Source organism: Bos indicus, chromosome 20 (genome assembly GCF_029378745.1).
Source record: "Bos indicus isolate NIAB-ARS_2022 breed Sahiwal x Tharparkar chromosome 20, NIAB-ARS_B.indTharparkar_mat_pri_1.0, whole genome shotgun sequence".
Lineage (NCBI taxonomy): Eukaryota > Metazoa > Chordata > Mammalia > Artiodactyla > Bovidae > Bos > Bos indicus.
This window is the reverse complement of record NC_091779.1, coordinates 50,403,543-50,420,549: the sequence shown is the minus strand read 5'-3', so window position 1 is coordinate 50,420,549 and position 17,007 is coordinate 50,403,543. Positions and strand designations below refer to the sequence as shown.

At 37.2% G+C, this 17,007-nt stretch overlaps 1 pseudogene; it reads right to left on the bottom strand.

Moving 5' to 3' along the window:
* Positions 1–12,170: 12,170 nt before the first annotated feature.
* LOC109574759 (S-formylglutathione hydrolase pseudogene) lies at positions 12,171–13,126 on the bottom strand (annotated as a pseudogene).
* Between the last annotated feature and the right edge of the window lie 3,881 nt (positions 13,127–17,007).

Below are 17,007 nucleotides of genomic sequence, written 5' to 3'. Positions count from 1 at the left end.
ACTGGCACATATAAAATCTGGTTTATGCAGTGTGCCAGAACTTGTTCAATATGAGAAATGAGTCCAGCTGTTAAAAGAAAAATGAACTTATGATACAAACTCTTTGAGAACAAGGCATTTTCAAACATCAAAACTTCAGGATATCCCTGCTATTACATCAGTATTTGTGGACATCCATAGATACTTAATATTTTGGAAGAAATGAAGAGTTTTGTAAAAACCTAAGAGTACTAAAGAAGAGGACAACAGAGGATGAGATGGTTGGATGGCATCACTGACGCAACGGACATGAGTTTGAGTGAGTTCTGGGAGTTGGTGATGGACAGGGAGGCCTGACGGGCTGCAGTCCATAGCGTCACAAAGAGTCAGACAAGACTGAGCGACTGAACTGAGCAAGTATTATAAATAAAATTTGCTTCATTTAAGTTAAGCAAGTAATATTTGGTCTTTTTACACTTCACTGTAAAAAGTAGACAGATATCAACATACAGTATAAAAGTTCCTAATATGACAGTTTGTACGTAAAAGAGTTTCTATTGAAAATTTTAAGTGAAGATGGGCAGACCTCACAAAACATGTATTATGCTAACACCTTATTAAAACCTTCCTAAACCATTTATTTGCAGGATTAACTTCACAGAAACATTTTATTTTCTGTTTAAAGTAGTTTAAAGTAGAATTAGTAACAATTTCTCCTCTAAAATTCTAACTTTTCTATACTTTTGAAAATGGTTTCTGGAATATTAATTTGGATGCAAAATGTGGGTCACTGTGTATAGGCAACTAAAGAATGAATTTCTCCTATAGTTCTACTGAGGGGTAACTTCCACCCTTCAGAAAAAAATTAATAAAAAAATTGATTACTAACTTATCAAACTAGATGTTAACTAGTGAATTCACAATTTCACTATCAACTAAAGCAAAAATATTCCAACCATACCAAATATCATCCAGTGAGATGATCTGTAAACATGATCTATAAAAATGTAACTGAGAAACTTACTCTTTTTTTCCCTACAGTTTGAAAACTGTAATGAATTTTTTATTATCTTTCTTTTAATTCCGTGTAGGTTTATTCTGGCTGATAACATGATCTATTGTTCTCTGAGCCACGGTGAGATTGCCATTTCTTAAACAGACAGCACTTATTGGAAATTAAATCTCTACTAATGTATTATAATTATTACTTGAGGGTAATTTGCAGCTCCAGCAGGGAGTCACAGCCAATATGAAGGTAACGTTTCTTCCAGGGAGCTGTTAATATTTCCTCTATGCTGAAATCCCACATAATGGATCTTGCCTATGGCTGATTAATGATTTCAGAGCTGGAACAGTGATTTGTAGCTAAATCAGTCCTCACTGGAGGAGATTCAGGGTAATTTCAGTCAATACTGTTAAATAAGTGTAAACAGTAACTTCAGTTAACACACATGTAATCTAGTAGGCAAGAAAAGGAGAAGCAATAAAAGAAGTAAATAATGGTGATCCTGCTGCCCGTGCATTTCATTTACACTTAGAACAGATACGGGCAAGTAACACACTGCAGTGTCATCAAGCCCATGAAATTGCTTCACTGCAACACATTTTTCTGCATTGAAAAAGCAATTTCCCAAACAAGTAAAAGCAAATTGAGCTAAGTGCCTAAAATAAATCAGGATCCTTCCCTCCATTCTTTAGTTGATATCACCTTCCTCGCTGAAAAAGAAATTGGATAGATAACTTGGAATGAAACTTGTGCAAGACAGATTTAAAGTAAGGAAAAAGATTTCATTTAGGAAAATGCCATGAGAGCATGCAGTATTCTAACATGATGCATGGTACCCAAGCTCTGAAGATTCCATCTTCACCCCAAATAATGCAGGACAATCCAGTTACAGTCACTGGACAATCTGACATCCCTTTGCCCTACAGCCTACATGAGGATTGGATAAAATCAGAACTCTCTAGTCGCTCAACTTAATCCTTCTCTGTTAACATAAAGCCAACATCAGTAAAAAGGGAATGGTATAACTGTAGTTAACGACAACATTAAGGACCTTAATGTGCATCTTCCAGTGTTTATTTCACTAATAGTCCTGCTTCCCACTGTTCGTGTTCTAAATGGAACATTTGCAAACATTCTGATAGGGGTTGTTTGCCTCAGGTCCCTGACTTTTGACTAGCAAAATTATTTAAGAAGAACTTAATGTAAATAACACTCAGGGAAAGGAGAAATTCTAGTGAGTTAAAGCTGAGGGTCCAACAAGTTTCTACTGAACAGCACAGGGAACTCTGCTCAATGTTATAGAGCAGACTGGCTGAGGGGGGGGGAGTTTTGAGGAGAATGGGTACATGTATATGTAAGGCTGAATTCCTTTGCTGTCCACCAGCAACTACTATAACATTGTTACTTGGCTACTCTCAGATACAGAATAAAAAGTTAAAAAAAAAAGTTAAAAAAATAGCTGAATTTCTAGATATACCCTTATTTGAGTAATGCTATTACTGTGCTCATGTGAGTGAGAAATGCTGATATTTCTGCTGCTAAGTCGCTTCAGTTGTGTCTGACTCTGTGCGACCCCAGAGACGGCAGCCCACCAGGCTTCCCTGTCCCTGGGATTCTCCAGGGAAGAACACTGGAGTGGGTTGCCATTTCCTTCTCCAATGCATGAAAGTGAAAAGGGAAAGTGAAGTCGTTCAGTCGTTCCCAACTCTTAGCGACCCCACGGACTGCAGCCTACCAGGCTCCTCTGTCCATGGATATTCCAGGCAAGAGTACTAGAGTGGGGTGCCATTGCCTGCTGATATTTCTACTTAGCTGTATATTTCCAGGTAAAACATAATATCAGTATGTAGACCACAACTTTATTCAGTTTTCAAGAACCTGGATGAACCCAGACTTACTAAATATCTAGAAGAAACATTTGCATGGGTAACATGACATTTTGTTTCTGTACTGCTAGTGAAGGAATGTACCGAAAAGGGCTAAAATAATTGGCATTAGGTTTCTAGGAGTTATGTCTGAGCCTGCATTCAATTTAGACTTTTACATACACTACACAGCTCATAAACACAGGTGTGTGCCTAAGTATACATATCCCTTCATTCAGAATCTATACCAAATTACATCTTCATCTTTAATCAAATCAAAGTTTCTCAGTTAATAATACTAAACAAGATATATGAGTATTTTTTTTCTGATGGGATCAAAAAGTCAAGTGCAGAATGAATTCTGCAAAGGGGTAAGTTTCTTCTTTTGATAATAAAAGTAGGTTTTTTGTGGACCCTTATAGATATATTTTATCTGGTTATTTGAAGTCAACATCTTGGCTTCATATTCTATTGATTATTTTAAATACATCCTTAATAAATAAGATTCACAAAAAAATAATTCACCCATTTAAAATGTACAGTTATTTGGATTTAATATATTCACAGTTTGTGAAATCTTCACCATAATACCATTATATAACATTTTCATCCCCAAAAATGAAACCCTCCACTGATTAACAATCACTCCCTAGTCGTACACCCTATCCTCAGTTATGTGTTGTTTAGTTGCTACATCCTCTCGGACTTTTGGCGATCCTATGGACTATAGCCCACCAGAGTCCTGTCCATGGGATTTTCCAGGAAAGAATACTGAAGCAGGTTGCCATTTCTTTCTCCAGGGAATCTTCCCAGCCCACGGATCAACCCCTCATATCCTGCATTGCCAGTTGGAGTTTTACCACTGAGCCACTAAGAAAGCCCACCCTCAGTTTCTAGGAAACTAGAATTTATTCTGGTTCTATATATTTGCCAATTCTCTATAAGTCATAATAGAATCAAACAATACATGGCCATTTAGCATATTTTCAAGGTTCACCTTGTGTTGTTTTTCAATCACTGTCATGCCAACTCTTTGTGACCCCATGGATTGCAGCACACCAGGCTTCCCTGTCCTTCACTATCTCTTGGAGCTTGCTCAGACTCATGGCCATCGAGTCTGAGATGCTATTGAGCCATCTCATCACCTGTTGCCCCCTTCTCCTTTTGCTTTCAACCTTTCCATCCTCATGCATGGTCTTTTTCAATGAGTTCTTCACATCATGTGGCTAAAATATTGGAGCTTCAGCATCAGTCCTCCCAATGAATACTCAGGTTTGATTTCATTTAGGATTGACTGGTTTGATCTCCTTACTGCCCAAGGGACTCTCAAGTGTCTTTGCTAGCAACACAATTCAAAGGCTATATTCACTGCCATTCAGCCTTGTTTATAAGTGAACTCTCACATTCAGACATGACAATTGGAAAAACCATAGCTTTGGCTATATGGACCTATGTCAGCAAAGTCATATCTTTGGTTTTCAATATGCTAACTAAGTTTGTCATAACTATCCTTCCAAAGAGCATGTGTCTTTTAATTTCATGCCCACAGTCACAATCCACAGTGATTCTGCAGCCCAGGAAAATAAGATCTGTCATGGTTTCCACTTTTTTCCCCATTCATTTGCCATAAAGTAAAAGGACTGGGTACATTCCAGGTTCCTATGAAATATTATTCTTTACAGCATCAGACTTTACTTTCATCACCAGACACATCCACAACAAGGTATCATTTCCACTTAGGCCCAGCCAATCCATTCTTTCTGGAGCAATTAGCAATTGCCCTTCACTCTTCCCCAGTAGCATGTCAGACACCTTCCAACCTGGGAGGCTTATCTTCTGGTGACATAATTGTTTGCCTTTTCATACTGTTCATGGGATTCTTGCAGCAAGAATACTAGTTTGCCATTCCCTCCTCCAGTGGCCCGCATTTTGTCAGAATTCTTCACTATGACTTGTGCATTTTATATGATCCTGCATGGCATGAAACTCATAGTTTCATTGAGTTATGCAAGCCCCTTTGCCATGACAAGGCAATGATCCATGCAGGGGATAAAATATCTGGCCATTTAGTGCATTTCAAGGTTCACCCTTGTAGTATGCATTAATATTTCATTACAGTGTAGAAAAATATTCCACTGTGTGAATACAATACAATTTTTGTTCCATTCCTCAGTTGGTGAGCATCTGGGTTGTTGCCACTCTTCTAAGATTAGGGACAGTGTTGTTATGAACAGAAAATTAAGATTATGGCAGCTGGTCCCATCATTTCATGGCAAATAGGTGGGGAAACAATGGAAACAGTGACAGACTTTATTTTGGGGAGTTCCAAAATCACTGCAGATTGTGACTGCAGCCATGAAATTAAAAGATGCTTGCTCCTTGGAAGAAAAGCTATGACCAACCTAGACAGCATATTAAAAAGCAGAGACATTACTTTGCCAACAAACGTCCATCTAGTCAAAGCTATGGTTTTTCAAGTAGTCATGTATGGATGGGACAGTTGGACTATAAAGATAGCTGAGCATCCAAGAATAGATGCTTTTGAACTGTCAGGTTGGAAAAGACTCTTGAGAGTCCCTTGGACTGCAAGGAGATCCAACCAGTCCATTCTAAAGGCAATCAGCCCTGGGTGTTCTTTGGAAGGAATGATGCTGAAGCTGAAACTCCAATACTTTGGCCACCTGATGCAAAGAACTGACTCATTGGAAAAGACCCTGATGCTGGGAAAGATTGAAGGCGGGAGGAGAAGGGGACGACAGAGATGAGATCGTTGGATGGCATCACTGACTTGATGGACATGAGTTTGAATAAACTCTGGGAGTTGGTGATGGACAGGGAAGCCTTGTGTGCTATGGTCAATGAGGTCACAAAGAGTTGGACATGACTGAGCAACTGAGCTGAACTGAACTGAACAGTTGTTAACCAGTGTGTGTGTGGACATATGTTTTCATTTCTCTTAAGTATATACAAGGAGTAGAATTGTGGGGGCATGTGAAAACACTAATATTTTGAAATATATGAAACTGTTTTGAAAGCAACTGTACTATTTTGCATTCCCATCATCAGTCTACAAGTGTTTAAAGTTTTGTCAAATCATTACAACACTTGTTATTATAGCTATCCTAGTAGGTGAGAAGTGTTGTGTTACTTCATTATGGTTTTGATTTGAATTTCCTTAATGACTGTTGATATTGAACATTTTTCAAGTGTTTAATGGGTATTTGCATATTCTTTGGATTCCATGCCATTTTTAATTTGAGTTGTCTCTTTATTATTGAGTCACAGGAATTAGTTTTATATTCTGCATATAACTCTCATATATTTGTCTTGAAGATATTTTTCCCTTACTGTGAGTTATCTTTCACTTCATTGATAGTGTCTTTTGATGCACAAGTATTTTCAGCTCTCATGTCATTCAATTCATTTAATTTTCTTTCTGTTTTTCTTCTTTTGGTATTATGTCTAGGAAGTCTTTACCTAACCCAAAGTAATGATTTATTTTTATGTATTCTTCTAAGAGTTTCATCATACATAATTCTTAGATTTTCATCTATGATTCACTTTGAGTTGATTTTTGTGTGTTTTGGGGAAAGACCCAGCTTTATGTATTCTCTATGGATATTCAGTTACCCTAGCATCATTTGTTGACAAGCCTAGTTATTTAGTTTTTCATACTGAATAAGATACTTATCTATTCTAAACCTAGCCTCTTCATTAGTAGGATGGGGTGACTGATAAAAGTTTTTAATTCACTAAAGTAGCTTTAGGATTGAATTCAGTAATACATATGAAATTTCTAATACAATATTTAATGCATAGTACAATACCTGCATTTTAGCTTGTAATAGGTCTTCATAGCATAACTTTACCTATTTTTCCCCCTGAGTTAGGTCTCCTGACTATATTACCTGGTGCTTGTGAAAGAATTGTATTCTTAAAATGTTCTGTTTTCCTTATCCTTGAGTGAAGAATAAAAGGGAAATCAGAAAGAAAGTTCTCCCCTGTAGCTCAAATGGTAAAGAATCTTCCTGCAACACATGAAACCCAAGTTCAATCCCTGGGTCAGGAAGAGCCACTGGAGAAGGGTATGGAAATCTACTCCTTTATTCTTCCCTGGAGAATCCCATGGACAGAGGAGCCTGGCGGGCTACAGTGTGTGGGATTCAAAGTTGGACATGACTGAGCAACTGACACTACTACTACTACTACTCAGAAAGAAAGGGAGAAAGTTGTCAACATGTGACTCTCTCAGCCTCTCCTTAAGGACTGTCTCATAAGACAAACCACCCTGAGAAATAGAGAATGATTGAAAACGTGCTATTCTTAATGGAATTACACCATTTTCATGTTCATACAGTTACAGTACCCTAACATTTGTTAGCATTTGTTTGTTGATTGAAGGCTACTAATACAAGTGTCATTTACTGTGGTATAATGAGAAAGATATTTATCTTTATCCTTATTGCTAGCACAGGGCTCCTAAAACCTTTGAAATATCCTGAGTGATAAGGATGAAAGGAGCATCTTTTGTCTTAATGAGGCAAATTTTATGGCCCCTCAATAGCTTCAGGATGAGGACAAGGTTCAGAGTCCTTAAGGTGTCTGTGCTAGAGGAGTGGTACACCTGGAGGGCATGGGAGTTCTACAACATCTCACTTATGGTGATCTATTCATCTATTTCATTTGGCTGTTCCTGTGTTGTATGTTTCTAAATAAATTGGAGACAGTAATAAATCATTTTCCTGAATTGTATGAGATATTTTAGCAAATTATCAAATTTGAGGGTGAGCTCCTGGGAATCCCTGACTTATACCTGTTCAATCACATGTATGTGTGAGTTAATCAAAGGTAAAAGTAACCTTTGCAAGTTGCCAGCTATGCAATCTTGAGAGAATTTTGTTTGTTCCATGATGTTAACAATTACTCTCAGTAATTCCCTGAGAATTACATGAGATAGTATACGTGGAAGAGCTGGCAAGATATGAAGCACTAAACAAATGTTATTTACTTTTAAGTTAACTTCAATTTGAGAAAGAAAATACAACTCAAAACCACATTTTTAGAAATATAAAAAATAATGATTATTTAAAAGATTTAAAATAGTCTAATAAGCTCTATGGGTATAATTATATAAAAGAATATAAGCCATATTGTTGCTGGCATATTTAAATTATTAACACAGACTTTCAAATAAAAAATAATGGTGAATTACCTGAACCTGGAACTCTTTTTCTCTTTACTGAGTTCATATTGCACAGATTTTTGGATCCATTGATTAACTATTAGTGAACCTAACCATAATGGAATATTTCTATGATATTCTTTTCTCAATAACCAATGGTACCATCTGCCAACATGAGTATTTTTCTCATCACTGAAAATCAGATGAGTGTGTAATTATCCCACTGAAATGGAATTTCTCAAGTAAAGGAAATGGAAGAAACATTTTCTTGTTGCATTGGATGAGAAAAGACTGCTAAATATGTTGAGATGTTTTATAACTTTATATAAAACCATAACACATCAACATAAATAAACATCAATGGAGGCATAGCACTCTGTGTTATTAATTACAGAAATCTCATATTTTAAGTCTCTTGACACTTAGGTTAGAACTAAATGATGACTGAGAATCTCACCTAGCATTAATTACCAAGAAGGTGCTTTGAATGATAATAAAACTGTCAATTAACATTTATTTACTTTTGAAACAGGTGTTAAATGATTGATTTCAAAGTGTGATAATAAAGTTTGCTTTGTAACTAGAGCTGTGAAAAATATTCAGTCTAAACTAAAAGAAGCTAAAAAAGAGCAAGTTTTCTAGATTTAAGTAAACAATAGCACCCTAAATAATTATATTCGCACCATGGATAATCTCTAATATTCCAGTATGTATCAGTAATACATATTTTTCTTTCAGCATATTCAGCAATAGTCCAAAAGAATTTGAAAAATGTCCTGATTTCAAACTTTCAGAACTACAGAGACAAGATATATAAGGTAGCAATGGAATAAGGATAAGGAATAAGGAATGGATAAGGAATATCTAGAAGGTGGATAAGGAATGGTGTGAGGGGATATTCTGCATTTAGGTGGTATCCACGTGGCCATCAAAATATCTTTGGTCCTCAGCTAACAGTAGAAATGTTTGTGCCATACTACAATTACTGTACTAAGAAAATTCTTGTTCTTAGAATCCTTACAAAGATGGCATATGTGGAACAGGTGCGTAGTATTGACAGCACATCTTTGAGGTACTTATCTAACATTATAATGAAATGGTTACAAAGCCAAAATAAAAATGATTAAAACTGGAAAACAATTTCCTGACATTAAGTAGAAACACATACCAGAAATGTACCCACATTTTGGCTTATGAATTGCAAGAATTAACAAATAAAGATTGGGAAGATACACAAGGTTCAAACTGGACAGGGATGTGTCAATAATTCTACTTAGGCTCCAAATGTTCAGTTTTATTCAAACAATATTTAATAACAATTAAACAAACTCTACATAGATTACCTGCATGGCTAAGTTGAAAGGGATAAGGTTTGGGGATATGAATCAAGGTAGAAACACAATATATGCTTGATTCTTAGAATCACACAAACTATGGGCAAAGTCATGGTTACAAATAAGTATAATAAAATGAATTTTATTAAATTCTCTTATGTGCTGCGCTTAGTTGCTCAGTGGTGTCTGACTCTTTTTGACTCCGTGGACTGCAGACTGCCAGGCTCCTCTGTTCATGGGGATTCTCCAGGCAAGAACACTGGAGTGGGTTGCCATGCCTTCCTCCAAGGGATCTTACCAACCCAGGGATAAAACACAGGTTTCCTGCATTATAGGCGGATTCTTTACCATCTGAGCTACCATGGAAGCCCAAGAATACTGGAGTGGGTAGCTTCTCCTTTCTCCAAGGGGATCTTTCTGATCCTGGAATCAAACCAGAGCCTCCTGTATTGCGATTGGATTCTTTACCATCTGAGCCACCAGAGAAGCCCAAATTCTCTTATGTGATGATTAATTTTATATGTCAACTTCACTTGCTGATGAGATACCCAGATATCTGGTTAAATGTTATTTCAAAATGTGTCTGTGAGAGTGTTTCCAGAAGAGATTAGCATTGGAACGGGTAGGGTAAGTAAACAGATGGACTCTCCATGATATGGCATCATTGGAATCATATGAAATGATATGGGCATCATTTAATCACTGAAGTCTTGTACAGAATACAAAACAGAGGAAGGAAGAACTCACACTTTCTATCTGATGCTGGATAGCCTCACTGATGCAATGAACATGAACCTGGGCAATCTCCTGGAGATGGTGAGGGACGGATAGGCCTGGGGTGCTGCAGTCCATGGAGTCATAAAGAGTTGGACATGACTGGGAGAATGAACAGCAAGAAAAATCTAATAGCTAGGGTTTCCCAGGTGGCGCTAGTGAAAAGAACCCACCTGCCAATGCAGGAGACCTATGAGACACAGGTTTGATCCCTGGGTCAAGGAGATCTCCTGGAGAAGGAAATGGCAACCCACTGCAGTATTCTTGCCTGGAGAATCCCATAGACAGAGGAGCTTGGTGGGCTACAGTCCATGGGGTCTCAAAGAGTAGGACAGGGCTGAAGCAACTTAGCACACACTGAGAGCTTGAGTTGCAACATCAGTCTCTTGCTTTCAGAAAGGAACTTGTACCTTTGGATCTTAGCCCTTCGGACTCAGACTGGAACTATGCCCACCAGCCTTTGCAGGTCTCCTGTTTACAGATGGGAGATGGTGGGCCTCCTCAGCCTCCATAGTCACGTGAGTCAATTCCCCAAATCTCTCTTTCTCCCTAACTTGTAGATACATAGACAGACAGGAAAGAGAAAACTGTATAGTCAGAAATGGATATATGTAGAGACTTGTAGTGAAGAAGGGAATGGCAACCCACTCCAGTATTCTTGCCTAGGGAGTTCCATGGACAGAGGAGGAACCTGGTGACCTATGCTGCAAGGGGTCACAAAGAGTTGGATACAACTGAGCAAAATTAACACACACACAGACTTGTAGATCTATTTCTCTGGATAACTACAACCATACATATTTTGTTACCAAAAGTCAGGTATTACTATTTACCGACCCAGCAATCGAACCAGGGTCACCTGCATTGCAGGCGGATTCTTTACCAACTGAACTGTCAGGGAAGCCCTACTGTAACAAATACATACCCAAAAATGTGGAAGCAGTTTGGGACCAGGTTATTGGGTATAGATTGGAAAAGTTTTGAGGCATATGCTAGAAAAAGCCAAAGTTGCCACAAAGGAATTCTAAAAGCTAATCTGATAGACACTCAGAAAGTAAAGAAGAGACCTTTTATATTAATATATACAAATATTAATATATATATGCATGATATGTATATAAATTTCTATGCATATATATGCATCCATATGCATATGGTGTGCTGTGCTTAGTCACTCAGTCGTGTCCGACTCTTTGCAACTCCACTGACTGTAGCCTGCCAGTCTCCTCTGTCCATGGAGTTCTCCAGACCAGAATTCTGGAGTGGGTTGCCATGCCCTCCTCCAGGGGATCTTCCCAACCCTGGGATTGGACCTAGATCCCCTGCATTTCAGGATAATTTTTTACCATCTGAGCCATCAGGGTAGCCCTTAAATGCATATAAATTATACAAAATGACATGTGTTTTACCTAAGAGGATGTCATACAAAATAAAGAAAGAAAGTGAAGTCACTCAGTCGTGTCCAACTCTGCAACCCCATGGACTGTAGCCTACCATGCTCCTCCATCCATGTGATTCTCCAGGCAAGAATACTGGAGTAGGTTGTCATTTCCTTCTTCAACACAAAATAAAGAACAAGCTTTACATTATATATTTTACCAATCAAAATGTATTTGTTGATGTTATGTAGTACATGCAAGTGTGCTAAGTTGCTTCAGTCATGCTCGATTCTGCAGTCCTGTGGACTGTAACCCACCAGTCTTCTCTGTCCATGGAATTCTCCAGGCAAGAATACTGGAGTGGGTTCCCATGCCCTCCTCCAGGGAATATTGCCAACCCAGGGATAGAACACTTGTATCCTGCAACTCCTGCATTGCAGGCAGATTTTTTACCACTGAGCCACCAGAGAAGCCAGTTATTACATATATATGTATAGGTACACAAATTTTGTATATGTGCTTTGTTATAAAACACATTTTTAGACTATTAATTTGATGGTAGCATAGTAGTCTGCTGTTTCATGAGTTACTTGTCTATCTCACTATTTTTTTTTTTCAGGTTTGATATATTTATTCAGAGGGTTTTTCAACTACAGAATGCAGCATTTTTAGCATTATGAAATCCAAAGTTTTAAAACATTATTTCCTTGCAATTCTGTTTATTACAATGTTATAATCCTGAAGAGATTCTCTTATCTGAAGTTTTTCATGCATTCAGGTATTTTGCATGTTGTCTTATGTGATCAGCAATAAAGGTTGCAATAAAGTAGTAGCTATGGTCATAACCCTCTGGTAATCTGAAGACAACAGGGCTTTTCTTTTCTGAACAAGCAGCTATGATGTTATCAGGAAGTAACTGTCCATCTGAAAGGAACTCATCATCTTTCCCTTGATCAATTATATCCAGCTGAGAACCTGGATAGGACTTCAGAAGGTAGGTAGCATCATAAGCCTCCGATTTACTTTGATCTGTTCCCAAATATCTGGTAAAGGCTTTTTTGCCCCAACATCAGAGCACTGGGTTGCAAAGTGGAGCAAATGCTGACACACATTTGTATTTTCTAGGATTCTTCAAAGCACAAATCAGAGCTCCATGGGCTCCCATAAAGTGGCCAAACACAGACATCCTTGGGGGTCCACTGGAAAATTGTCATTTACGAGTTGGGGAAGCTCCTTCGTTACATAAGAGTACATTCTATAGTTAGTTTTCCAAAGATCTTCAGTAGCATCGACATAAAACCCAGCACCAGTGCCAAAGCCCCAGCTGTCCTCTTCTCCTTTAATATTGCAGCCACCAGGGCTGGTATCTGGAGCAATGACCACAAGGCCATGTTCTGAGGTAGCTTGATGATAACCAGATTTTGATATAAAATTTTGTTCTGTGCTAGTTAAACCAGACAGCCAATATAGCACAGGGCATTTTCCAGTCTCTGCCTTTGGTGGTAAATAGAAAATTTCATTTTGCGCTTCAGTTCAACACTGTCATGTTCAAAATCTTTCTGCAGTCCTCCAAAGCACTTGCTGCTGGAAACCTATTTCAATGTCATTCTTCTTCTGTCCAATTACTGCTTGCTTTTTTGGTCTGTACTAAAGGGTAGATGATCCTCCAGTGGTGGTGGGAAGAGCAGTTGCCTATCTCACTGTTTTAAAATGCTTAGTTATTTCACCAGTATGAAATTAGGATAAATTGTAAAATTAGAATAATTTTGGGCAAATAAGATTATTAAATCTTTCACATAAAGTGACAAAATGCTTTAGAGAATGTTGCATCTTTTTGTGTCTCCATCAATAATTTTCTTCTTAGAAAACTCTTCAACATTCCAAAACCTAATAAGAATTTAGATACAATTGATTATGTTATTTATATGGCCTCATTTCTATATTAGATTTTAATTACATTGAAGTTAATTTGATATGTTAACAGAGTGATACTGTTAGACTATTTCTCCAATTAATTCAAAATGATTAATTGCTCAACACAGTTACAACATATTCTATTTCTTTAGCTGGCACATTTATTATGCAATCATTTACCCTGTATTCTAGAACCTGTTTATTATTTCTTTTTTTCACAAGAGCATTTCTATTTCAGCACTTGTTCATTTAGATTACTGAAGAATTCTAATACATTTTCAAAAATACTTCTATGGAAATTATTTTATGTTTGTAGTTGTCTTATACCTCATATACCCTGACTCAATGCTCCTATTATTAATATCTTCCATTAAAATTTTTATAATAAATTTTTAAATTATTTATAACACAGCATTCTTGTTCTTTGTTTTCTTCTTGAAAACTTTATTTATTTAAATAAACAATGGCAGTAATTTTTATCAACAATTTTATTGAAATAGCCTGGAATTTAGAGATCAAATCTACAATGATTGAAATCTGGATAAGATACTTTGCTAAGTCACTTCAGTCGTGTCCGACTCTGTGGGACCCCATAGACGGCAGCCCACCAGGCTCCCCCATCCCTGGGATTTTCCAGGCAAGAACACTGGAGTGGGTTGCCATTTCCTTCTCCAATGCATGAAAGTGAAAAGTGAAAGTGAAGTCACTCAGTCGTGTCCGACTTCCAGCGACCCCCTGGACTGCAGCGCACCAGGCTCCTCCGTCCATGGGATTTTCCAGGCAAGAGTACTGGAGTGGGGTGCCATTGCCTTCTCCTAAGATACTTTAGACAAATCTAAAAATTTAGTATCCATATACTCAATTTTTAAATTGATTTCAGGAAGATTTCTTTTCCTATATATTCTTTATATTTCTTGATAAAGATTTTACCCCTTATTTTCTCAATGAGAATATTAATTTGATTTGTTCATTCATAATTTTAATTGTCCATTTTAATAACATTGATTCTTCCAAACCATGAACACAGTATATCTGTCCATTTGTTTGTGTCATCTTCAATTTCATTCACCATATCTTATAGTTTTCTGAATATATGCTTTTTACCTCTCTGTTTAGATTTATTCTTAGGTATTTTTTATATTTTCAGTACAATTGTAAAAGAGATTGCTTTCTTAATTTATCTTTCTGATAGTTTGTTGTTAGTACATAGAAACATTGTACCCTTCGACTTTACTGAATTCATTCATGAATTCTAATGTGATTTCAGTGATTTCTCTAGAACTTTCTATAAACAGTATCGCCATCTACAAATAGTGACCATTGTACTTCTTTCTTCCCAATTTTCCTTTATTTACTTGTTTTTATTTTTTATTTTCTCTTCTAGGTGAATTCTACTGTAATATCATTATTTTCTGAAAATATGCTTAATTTCAGTTTTCTCAAATTTATGGGTATTTGTTTTGTGTTCTTGCATGTGTTCTCCCATGGATAATGTTCCATGTACTTAAAATCCGTATTCTGCTGCTTTTGGTCAGAATGGATATACACACACAAACACAGACACACACAGACACACACAGTATATCTAGTCTGGTCTAATGTGTCCTTTAAGGCCAATATTTTCGTATTAATTTTTTATATCGATTATCTATATGGATGGGCTTCCCGTGTACTAAGTTGGGAAAGAATCTGCATGCAATGCAGGAGACCTGGGTTCGATTCCTGGGTGGGGACCCTGGAGAAGGAAAAGGCAAACCACTCCAGTATTCTTGCCTGGAAAATCTCATGGACAGAGGAGCCTGGTGGGCTACAGTTCATGGAGTCGCAACAGTCCTTGGGGTCACAACAGTCCATGGGGTCGCAGGAGTCGGACATGACTTAATGACTAAACCATCACTGTGGACGATCCATTCCTTGATATAAGTGATATGGTGAAGCCTCTTTCTATTATTGTGTTACTGTCAATTTCTCCATTTACATGTGTTAATAACTACTTTCTGTATTTAGGTGCTCCTATGGACAGAGAAGGCAATGGCACCCCACTCCAGTACAATTGCCTGGAAAATCCCATGGACGGAGGAGCCTGGTAGGCTGCAGTCCATGGGGTCACTAAGAGTCGGACATGACTGAGCGACTTCACTTTCACTTTTCACTTTCACGCATTGGAGAAGGAAATGGCAACCCACTCCAGTGTTCTTGCCTGGAAAATCCCAGGGACGGGGGAGCCTGGTGGGCTGCCGTCTATGGGGTCGCACAGAGTCGGACATGACTGAAGCGACTTAGCAGCAGCAGCATGGACGGAAGAGCCTGGTAGGCTGTAGTCCATGGCGTCGCTAAGAGTCCGGCAGGACTGAGCGATTTCACTTTCACTTTTCACTTTCATGCATTGGAGAAGGAAATGGCAACTCACTCCAGTGTTCTTGCCTGGAAAATCCCAGGGACAGAGGGGCCTAGTGGGCTGCCATCTATGGGGTTGCACAGAGTCGGATACGATTGAAGCGACTTAGCAGCAGCAGCATGTTGAGTTTATATATATATATATATATATATATATATATATATATTGCAATTATATATATCTTCTTGTTGGATCAGTTTATTACTATGTAATATTCCTTGTCTCTTGTTAGAGCTTTATTTTAAAATCTACTTTGTCTGATATAAGTATTGCTACTCTCACATTTTTTTTCCTTTTTCCATTTGTATTAAATATCTTTTTTCTATCACGTCACTTTAGTTTGTGTGTCTTTAGATCTGAAGATCATATCTTGTAGGGAGCACATATATGGGTCTTGTTTTTAACCATTCAGTCACTATATTTTTTGATTAGGGCATTGAGACTGTTTTAATTTAAAGTAATTCTTGCTAATATTGCTACTTAATTAATCACTTTCTGGTTATTCTTATTTTTCTTTTTTGTTCCATCTTTTCCTCTCTTCTTTGTGATTTGATGACTATCTGTAGAGTTTATTTGAATCACTATTTTTGTGTTTGTATATGTATGTATTTATTATAGGCTTTTAGTTTGTGTTACTATGTTGTTCACAAAAACATATACATGTTCATATACATTTATATGTACAATATATTTATAAAATATATATGCTAAAATAGAAAAAATATATATGTACAAAAGTATATATGTGTGTGTGCTAATCACTCAGTCATGTTTGACTCTTTGTGATGCCATGCATTATAGCCTACCAGGCTCCTCTAGCCATGGAATTCTCCAGGCAAAATACTGGAGTGCATAGCCATTCTTTAGGGGATCTTCCCAACCCAGGGATCAAACCTAGGTCTCCTGTATTTTATATATATATATATGCACATGTGTGTGTGTGTGTTTGAACATACATATGGTTGATCTGTGTTCAAAAACATTCTAAAAACCCTATAGTTTTACTCACCCTTTCCTAATGTTTAATGTTTGAAATCATATTTTCCATATTTTATTTTTCAATTTTCCTTAACTAATTGTGGATATGGATAAGTTTACTATTTTGTCTTTTAATCATCCTACTAGCTTTGTAAATGTTTAATTTACTAACCTTTACTGTATATTTGCTTTTACCAA